Source organism: Oncorhynchus clarkii, chromosome 19 (genome assembly GCF_045791955.1).
Source record: "Oncorhynchus clarkii lewisi isolate Uvic-CL-2024 chromosome 19, UVic_Ocla_1.0, whole genome shotgun sequence".
NCBI lineage: Eukaryota > Metazoa > Chordata > Actinopteri > Salmoniformes > Salmonidae > Oncorhynchus > Oncorhynchus clarkii.
In genome coordinates this window covers 6,255,881-6,265,404 of record NC_092165.1, presented here as the reverse complement: position 1 = coordinate 6,265,404, position 9,524 = coordinate 6,255,881, and the positions used below count along the sequence as shown (strand labels likewise).

The 9,524-nt window shown below is 46.2% G+C and overlaps 1 pseudogene; it reads left to right on the top strand.

The window, feature by feature from the left end:
* Positions 1–4,876: 4,876 nt before the first annotated feature.
* On the top strand, positions 4,877–8,036 carry LOC139374095 (N-acetylaspartate synthetase-like; annotated as a pseudogene).
* The last annotated feature ends 1,488 nt before the right edge of the window (positions 8,037–9,524 follow it).

Here is a 9,524-nt window from a genome sequence, read left to right as displayed (position 1 = left end):
GGTAGAGGTCAGTAATCCAGGGCAGTGTCACAAGGTACAGAACTGCAGGCAGGGTCAGGGTCAGGGCAGGTAGAGGTCAGTAATCCAGGGCAGTGTCACAAGGTACAGAACTGCAGGCAGAACGGTCAAAACAGGGACTAGAGAGGAAACCAGGAGTACAGGGAAAACACTGGTAGACTTGACAAACTGACAACAGACAAACAGAAACACAGGTATAAATACACAGGGGATAATGGGGGAAAAGGGAGACACCTGGAGGGGGGTGGAGACAAGCACAATGACAGGTATAAATGCACAGGGGATAATGGGGGAAAAGGGAGACACCTGGGGGGGGGGGGTGGAGACAAGCACAATGACAGGTATAAATGCACAGGGGATAATGGGGGAAAAGGGAGACACCTGGAGGGGGGTGGAGACAAGCACAATGACAGGTATAAATGCACAGGGGATAATGGGGGAAAAGGGAGACACCTGGAGGGGGGTGGAGACAAGCACAATGACAGGTATAAATGCACAGGGGATAATGGGGGAAAAGGGAGACACCTGGAGGGGGGTGGAGACAAGCACAATGACAGGTATAAATGCACAGGGGATAATGGGGGAAAAGGGAGACACCTGGAGGGGGTGGAGACAAGCACAATGACAGGTATAAATGCACAGGGGATAATGGGGGAAAAGGGAGACACCTGGAGGGGGGTGGAGACAAGCACAATGATAGGTATAAATGCACAGGGGATAATGGGGGAAAAGGAGACACCTGGAGGGGGGTGGAGACAAGCACAAGACAGGTATAAATGCACAGGGGATAATGGGGGAAAAGGGAGACACCTGGAGGGGGGTGGAGACAAGCACAAGACAGGTGAAACAGATCAGGGTGTGACAGGCTGTTGTTTACTTCACTGACTGTTGCGTGCTACATCCGACAATGTGGGGGAAATGGAGTCCCTAGAGAAAGCAAGAACAAGATGGTTGTCAGGAGTAGTGCAGTATTATCATAAGGACATGTACTATACTTGGAAAACGGAGGAGGATTGGAGGTTAAAAGAGAGGGAGAGGAGGTCTAAGTGAGAGAGAGAGGGGGAGAGAGAGAGAGAGAGAGAGAGAGGTGGGAGAAGAGGGTGAGGTTGAGTCAGATATAAATTGTGGAAAAAACGGAGATGGTTTGTTAAAGAAGAATGGTAGAAAGTGTAAGCAGAGGGAGATGAAGACAGGAGGAGAAATGGAAGTGAATGAGGGTGAAGTATCACAGGTGGTAGGTGTGGTGAAGTTCTCGGAGACAGAGGTATACACCGAGGGTAAGGAAAAAGATGAGTCTGTGGCAGTAGGAGTGAAGTTTATGGAAAAAATGGACTTTTGCCTTTTGTCTTAAACATTTTGGTTTCAGGGTGGGTGGAAACAGAGTTGAGTGATGTGGAATCGGTGAGGGTAAACAGAAGTGGTCCAGTGATAATTGTTTGTGTTTCTGTTGGTCAGAGGGAGAAGGCGCTCGGAGTAAAACAAATGGGGGCAAGAAAAGTGAATTGTTTCGCTCTCAAGAAAAGGGCTCCAATGAAAGGAGTGATAACTGGGGAAACAGTAAATATAAACGTTGACCAGCTAAGGGGAAAGATTCCCGGTGTTTGTGATGCTCATCGTTTGATGCGACGCAGACAGGGTGGCGAGAGGGAGGGAACAGAAGAGTCATTGTCTGTTCTTTTGAGTTTTGAAGATGAGTCTTTTCCCGACAAAGTGAAGTTAGGATATACATGTTACCCTGTATGAGCATATGTGCCGATTACGTTAAGACGTTACAGGTGTCAAGCTTATGGGCATGTGGCAGCAGTGTGTAGGAGGGAGGTTCCTAGGTGTGAGAAGTGTGCAGAAGGGCATGAGACAGCAGTGTGTAGGAGGGAGGTTCCTAGGTGTGAGAAGTGTGCAGAAGGGCATGAGACAGCAGTGTGTAGGAGGGAGGTTCCTAGGTGTGAGAAGTGTGCAGAAGGGCATGAGACAGCAGTGTGTAGGAGGGAGGGTCCTAGGTGTGAGAAGTGTGCAGAAGGGCATGTGGCAGCAGTGTGTAGGAGGGAGGTTCCTAGGTGTGAGAAGTGTGCAGAAGGGCATGAGACAGCAGTGTGTAGGAGGGAGGTTCCTAGGTGTGAGAAGTGTGCAGAAGGGCATGAGACAGCAGTGTGTAGGAGGGAGGTTCCTAGGTGTGAGAAGTGTGCAGAAGGGCATGAGACAAAGGAATGTGTAGTAGTGGAAAGTGTTAATTATAGGGGGCCCATTTTTTAAATATTTTCTAAATTGAACCTTCATTTAACTAGGCAAGTCAGTTAAGAGCAAATTCTTATTTACAATGACGGCCTACCAGGGGAACAGTGGGTTAACTGCCTTGTTCAGGGGCAGAATGACAGATTTGGAGCTGGATCAGAAATGTTCTGTGCGAGAGAGGCAGGTTGAGGTTTCCAGGGTGAGAGTAGAGCAGAAGTTGTCATATGTTGAGGCAGTGAAGAAAGTAGAGGAAGATGGATCAAGGGGGAGGAATGGTGAGAGTAGTAGAGATATACCAGTACAGAGGGAGGAGTGGTGAGAGTAGTAGAGATATACCAGTACAGAGGGAGGAATGGTGAGAGTAGTAGAGATAAACCACTACAGAGCGAGGAGTGGTGAGAGTAGTAGAGATATACCAGTACAGAGGGAGGAGTGGTGAGAGAAGTAGAGATATACCAGTACAGAGGGAGGAGTGGTGAGAGTAGTAGATATATACCAGTACAGAGGGAGGAGTGGGGAGAGAAGTAGAGATATACCAGTACAGAGGGAGGAGTGGGGAGAGAAGTAGAGATATACCAGTACAGAGGGAGGAGTGGTGAGAGTAGTAGAGATATACCAGTACAGAGGGAGGAGTGGTGAGAGTAGTAGAGATATACCAGTACAGAGGGAGGAGTGGGGAGAGTAGTAGAGATATACCAGTACAGAGGGAGGAGTGGGGAGAGTAGTAGAGATATACCAGTACAGAGGGAGGAGTGGGGAGAGTAGTAGAGATATACCAGCACAGAGGGAGGAGTGGTGAGAGTAGTAGAGATAAACCAGTACAGAGGGAGGAGTGGTGAGAGTAGTAGAGATATACCAGTACAGAGGGAGGAGTGGTGAGAGTAGTAGAGATATACCAGTACAGAGGGAGGAGTGGTGAGAGTAGTAGAGATAAACCAGTACAGAGGGAGGAGTGGTGAGAGTAGTAGAGATATACCAGTACAGAGGGAGGAGTGGTGAGAGTAGTAGAGATAAACCAGTACAGAGGGAGGAGTGGTGAGAGTAGTAGAGATATACCAGTACAGAGGGAGGAGTGGTGAGAGTAGTAGAGATATACCACTATAGAGGGAGGAGTGGTGAGAGTAGTAGAGATAAACCAGTACAGAGGGAGGAGTGGTGAGAGTAGTAGAGATATACCAGTACAGAGGGAGGAGTGGTGAGAGTAGTAGAGATATACCAGTACAGAGGGAGGAGTGGTGAGAGTAGTAGAGATATACCAGTACAGAGGGAGGAGTGGTGAGAGTAGTAGAGATATACCAGTACAGAGGGAGGAGTGGTGAGAGTTGTAGAGATATACCAGTACAGAGGGAGGAGTGGTGAGAGTAGTAGAGATATACCAGTACAGAGGGAGGAGTGGTGAGAGTAGTAGAGATATACCAGTACAGAGGGAGGAGTGGTGAGAGTAGTAGAGATATACCAGTACAGAGGGAGGAGTGGTGAGAGTAGTAGAGATATACCAGTACAGAGGGAGGAGTGATGAGAGTAGTAGAGATATACCAGTACAGAGGGAGGAGTGGTGAGAGTAGTAGAGATATACCAGTACAGAGGGAGGAGGGGTGAGAGTAGTAGAGATATACCAGTACAGAGGGAGGAGTGGGGAGAGTAGTAGAGATATACCAGTACAGAGGGAGGAGTGGGGAGAGAAGTAGAGATATACCAGTACAGAGGGAGGAGTGCTGAGAGTAGTAGAGATATACCACTATAGAGGGAGGAGTGCTGAGAGTAGTAGATATATACCAGTACAGAGGGAGGAGTGGGGAGAGAAGTAGAGATATACCAGTACAGAGGGAGGAGTGGTGAGAGTAGTAGAGATATACCAGTACAGAGGGAGGAGGGGTGAGAGTAGTAGAGATATACCAGTACAGAGGGAGGAGTGGTGAGAGTAGTAGAGATATACCAGTTCAGAGGGAGGAGTGGGGAGAGAAGTAGAGATATACCAGTACAGAGGGAGGAGTGGTGAGAGTAGTAGAGATATACCAGTACAGAGGGAGGAGTCGGGAGAGAAGTAGAGATATACCAGTACAGAGGGAGGAGTGGTGAGAGTAGTAGAGATATACCAGTACAGAGGGACAGGCCATAAAGTGATATATGTTTCAGTAAGATTGGATTTTTAGCATTTATAGCAATGGTTATCAACTGTACTGCAGGGATGGGATGGAACGAAGTCGCAGAAAATAGAGGTTGTGGTGGCAGCTGTAGAGAGGTGTTTGGGTGTGAGAGACTTGACATCAGAAGAGTTACAGGGTGTGTTAAGTGGTGGTGTCCCATCCTTTCAGAGTGATGGCATGAGGTAGGAATAAATACGGTTAATTAGTGGAGTAGGGTGGTAATTTTGTTTTCTATAATTTTGAAATGAGTGAGTAGTGTTAGATGGTAGGGTATTTAATTTAATTTATTACATTTTTACTTTTCATACAAAGTGTAAGGGCGCTGTACTCCAGTCTAGTAGGCGGCGGTAATGCAACAAATTGGATGCCAACCGCCGTTAAACCTCATAGACGAAGAAAAAGGTGTGATAGTATTTAACGACTTACGCGAGCCAGTTAACTTTTCCCAGGGAGACGTCAACAAAGTTTCTGAGTGAGATAACATGGAAGACAACAACAACCAAGAAAGTGCCATCAGAAAGGGAATAATGGATTCAGAACGGACCGTGTGTTTGTGCGTAAATTCGAAAGCGCTGACTATCCGGACGTCGAGCGCATATTCATTGACGGGCTGATGGAGATGGTTCCGGATACCGCGTTTAGAGGGTTAAAACATCACCCTGAGAGCCTGCTCCTGTACGCCGCTATGACAAGTAAGGGAGAAATAGATCTTATATCAATTTATATTTATATATTGACTGTTATTACAGCAAAAGGTTAGTTTTCACTGTTATTTGATTGCATTAGTCTGGGAAAATGTGCTTTTGACAATGGAGAATGTGTTATAAATGTAATTTACAGTTAGGCTATCTTGACATTTCATCAATACCGTTTGTGTCATTTGATTGCATTATTTAGTATAACTTTGGGGAAAATGCAGTAGAATGCATCATTTGTGCTCGATTGTGATAGTACCAACTCATTTCCTTCCTGTGACTATTGTATGTCAACATTTAGATGACTCAATCATCCATTTTCCGACACGGCTTTTGCAGTTGTTTGTTTTATTGCGACCAAGTCGTTCTTGCTGACTTGTTTGGTGCCTCTCGCTGTCCTGTGCGCGCGCTGCTACTACAGCAGGAGAGTTGCCCTTGGTTACCTGGAGCGCGCCAAACTCACGGATATGGGCGACATCGAGGGACATTACATGAAAACTCCAGGTAATAGTCTTGGTGGAATAGTTTAAAAAAATGCATGTATCATTCGTTTTATTTGTATATTTGTTTATTTGAGTGTAGTTCGCTTTAGTTTAGTTATATTGCACATAGTTATTTTATTAAAATAGATTTGCACACAAGATTCCGTGCCTGGTTAAAAACAAACGAGCAGGGAGGTAAAATAAAACCGGGGCTTCATTCCTCCATTCTGGAATATAATTACTCATCTAGAATGACACGCCAGTGCCTGTGGATGTGTCACCATGATCCCTCTGACTCCAGGCTCTCTTTGTCCCCAAAAGGATGACCAGTCAGTGATTAGGCCCTCTCAAGAAAAGGATCCATTTAAAGTATAAAAGTCAATAGACAATGACATCAGCTTTTATTAAATGGGAGGATTAGGATATTATTTGATATAACCCACTATTTCCAAATTCCACCCCTCTTATTTCTCCCTCAGACTCCTGTCTGTGGGTTGCAGTGCTGGAGGGCAGTGTGGTGGGTGTAGTGGCGGCCTGTGCCCTGCGGGGGGAAGCTGGCACTGTGGAGCTGCATCGCATGTCGGTGGACCGGCGCTGTCGGCAACGTGGGGTTGGCGTTGCCCTCGGGCGGAAGGTTCTACAATATGCAGCGGACCGTGGCTACCTCTCTGTCGTCTTGGGAACCACGGCCTACTCGCCGGCTGCTCACCAGCTATACCAGACTCTGGGGTTCCGATGCGTCGGCGTCACCAAGGGATACGCCACGCCTGGCGTGAGCCGGTCGGTACCGGAGCAGCTCTTCTACCGGGTCAGTCATCACCACTACCGGAAGGACATGACCGTTCACAATACTAACACTCACAGCCAGCAGTGAACAGGGATGGAGCACGGAACAGGGATGGAGCACGGAACAGGGATGGAGCACAGCACGGAACAGTGATGGAGCACGGAACAGGGATGGAGCACAACACACGAGTGCACATGCCGGCAAACACACACATGAATGCACACCACACACGCAAGCACACACTCTAACCCAACCCCCTGAGACCCTGAACTCAGAGCACCTTGTTTCACCATTTAGGGAATGGAAGAAAATCACCAGAACGTAATGTATGTAATCGCTAGGTTAAAGGTAAAGAATTGTTCGCAAACATACCTGTTTTCCCTTGTGATTTGAAGAGGGTTCTGTTCATTTCCTGTTCAGAAAATTGGTGGGGAAATTGGGTGCGTTCGAGCGCATGGTTTATTCAGGGTAACGCGCTAGTAGCTTATTCCCGGGGGACATGTTTATATCCCAGGTTATTGATGCTTAAAGCATAGCAGCGTCTCCAATTGAAATGTGTGCCTGTATTATTACATATGTTTATCTGAACATGTCTGTAGGGTATATCATGTGCTTTGAATGTTAATTGAGCAGATGTAGAAGGCTTGGGTATTGCTATAAGAAGCTCTTTGTTTGAGGAACAGGACGGGTAACAGGTCGGCATGCTGCTCAGGTTTGTTTGAAATGCTCTTTGATAATTCTTGTAAATACTTGCACATTTTGCCGGCTATTATCTTCACTTGCAAATCAAAATACTCACACTGGACAAGAGAAATCCATCGACTTCGTCAGTCTCCTCACTGTTAAAATCCTATGGTCACCTCAAGTGGGATTCAAACTTTTTCAGTTTTGAATTTTCCCTGCAGAATTTCTGGGGACTTTTTCCTTAATAATTTCTCGCGACCACAACACCCCAAATCTAACGATACAACCTTCAAATCTGTACATTTCAATGTTTACATCAACCAATAACCTTCAATTCATTACATTTTCAAAATCAAAATTAACCAATAAATATATTTACTATATTTTTTTTACTATATTTTGTGTATTTTTTTTCCCCAATTAACTTTCTTAATGGGTCTATTGTTTTATTTTTTTACTGTTTTGTTCCAAAAATCAAATCAAAAAAAAAAAACAATACCACTGAATAGTGTTCCAAACAAAACCAATGTTTCTGTATGAGTTGAACTAGGTGTTAGCATGAGCCTTAGGAGTTAGCTAGACACGTAGTGTGATAAGTCATTACAAATGTTAGACCATTAGACATCCTGAAAATTGGTCTTCTCACAACATCACCTGTAACCTCCAAACGGTTTGACCTACAAACTATTATAACCCCTTGATGGAAAGCTGACACAGATGAGACTCTCACAAACACGATTGCTTTCTTCGTTTTGCTCTATGACCTCGTTTTGCTCTACAGCCCATCTGCCAACTTCTGTCTGTAGCATCCGAGCAGTTTGGGCTACACACTGATATGACACCTCTGTGGAAAGGTGAGACTCTCGCGGACACGGACATTTCCGTTGTTTTGCTCTAGAATGCTCTAGAAGACTCGTCTGAAGGTCCCCTCGTACCAGTAGAACAAATGAATGGAAATATATATATGGAGACTGTTTAGTGACAAAAATAAGGGGCTAAATACATGTACATTTTTTTTACTGATCATTCTAATATATCTCTCAGATATTGGACAGACACTTCCGAACAAACTTCCTTTAGTACCCCCCCCCCCCCCCCCCCTAAAAAATCTCTGTTCCATGTAGTGGATCTGTTATTCAATGCATTTGTATGGGCTAATAGCTAAATACAAATGTTCATCAAATAATTGTAATACAGGGCTTAGACTATTATGGGTTAATGTAGAGTGGCTAGCTAGCCTATTGTAGGTTCCCTAGCTAGCCTATTTTAGGGTAACTAGGTTCATGTAGAGTGGCTAGGTAGCCTATTGTAGAGTGGCCAGGTAGCCTATTGTAGAGTGGCCAGGTAGCCTATTGTAGAGTGGCCGGGTGGCCTATTGTAGAGTGGCCAGGTAGCCTATTGTAGAGTGGCCAGGTAGCCTATTGTAGAGTGGCCAGGTAGCCTATTGTAGAGTGGCCAGGTAGCCTATTGTAGAGTGGCCGGGTGGCCTATTGTAGAGTGGCTAGGTAGCCTATTGTAGAGTGGCTAGGTAGCCTATTGTAGAGTGGCTAGGTAGCCTATTGTAGAGTGGCTGGGTAGCCTATTGTAGAGTGGCTGGGTAGCCTATTGTAGAGTGGCTAGGTAGCCTATTGTAGAGTGGCTAGGTAGCCTATTGTAGAGTGGCTAGGTAGCCTATTGTAGAGTGGCGAGGTAGCCTATTGTAGAGTGGCTAGGTAGCCTATTGTAGAGTGGCTAGGTGGCCTATTGTAGAGTGGCTAGGTGGCCTATTGTAGAGTGGCTAGGTGGCCTATTGTAGAGTGGCTAGGTGGCCTATTGTAGAGTGGCTAGGTGGCCTATTGTAGAGTGGCTAGGTGGCCTATTGTAGAGTGGCTAGGTGGCCTATTGTAGAGTGGCTAGGTGGCCTATTGTAGAGTGGCTAGGTGGCCTATTGTAGAGTGGCTGGGTCGCCTATTGTAGAGTGGCTGGGTCGCCTCTTGTAGAGTGGCTGGGTCGCCTATTGTAGAGTGGCGAGGTAGCCTATTGTAGAGTGGCTAGGTAGCCTATTGTAGAGTGGCTAGGTGGCCTATTGTAGAGTGGCTAGGTGGCCTATTGTAGAGTGGCTAGGTGGCCTATTGTAGAGTGGCTAGGTGGCCTATTGTAGAGTGGCTAGGTGGCCTATTGTAGAGTGGCTAGGTGGCCTATTGTAGAGTGGCTAGGTAGCCTCTTGTAGAGTGGCTGGGTAGCCTATTGTAGAGTGGCTGGGTAGCCTATTGTAGAGTGGCTGGGTAGCCTATTGTAGAGTGGCTGGGTAGCCTATTGTAGAGTGGCTAGGTGACCTATTGTAGAGTGGCTAGGTGGCCTATCGTAGAGTGGCTAGGTGGCCTATCGTAGAGTGGCTAGGTGACCTATTGTAGAGTGGCTAGGTGACCTATTGTAGAGTGGCTAGGTAACCTTTTTTAGGGCCTTTGTAAGGCCTACTGTATGAGAAGCAGAATCATGTGGA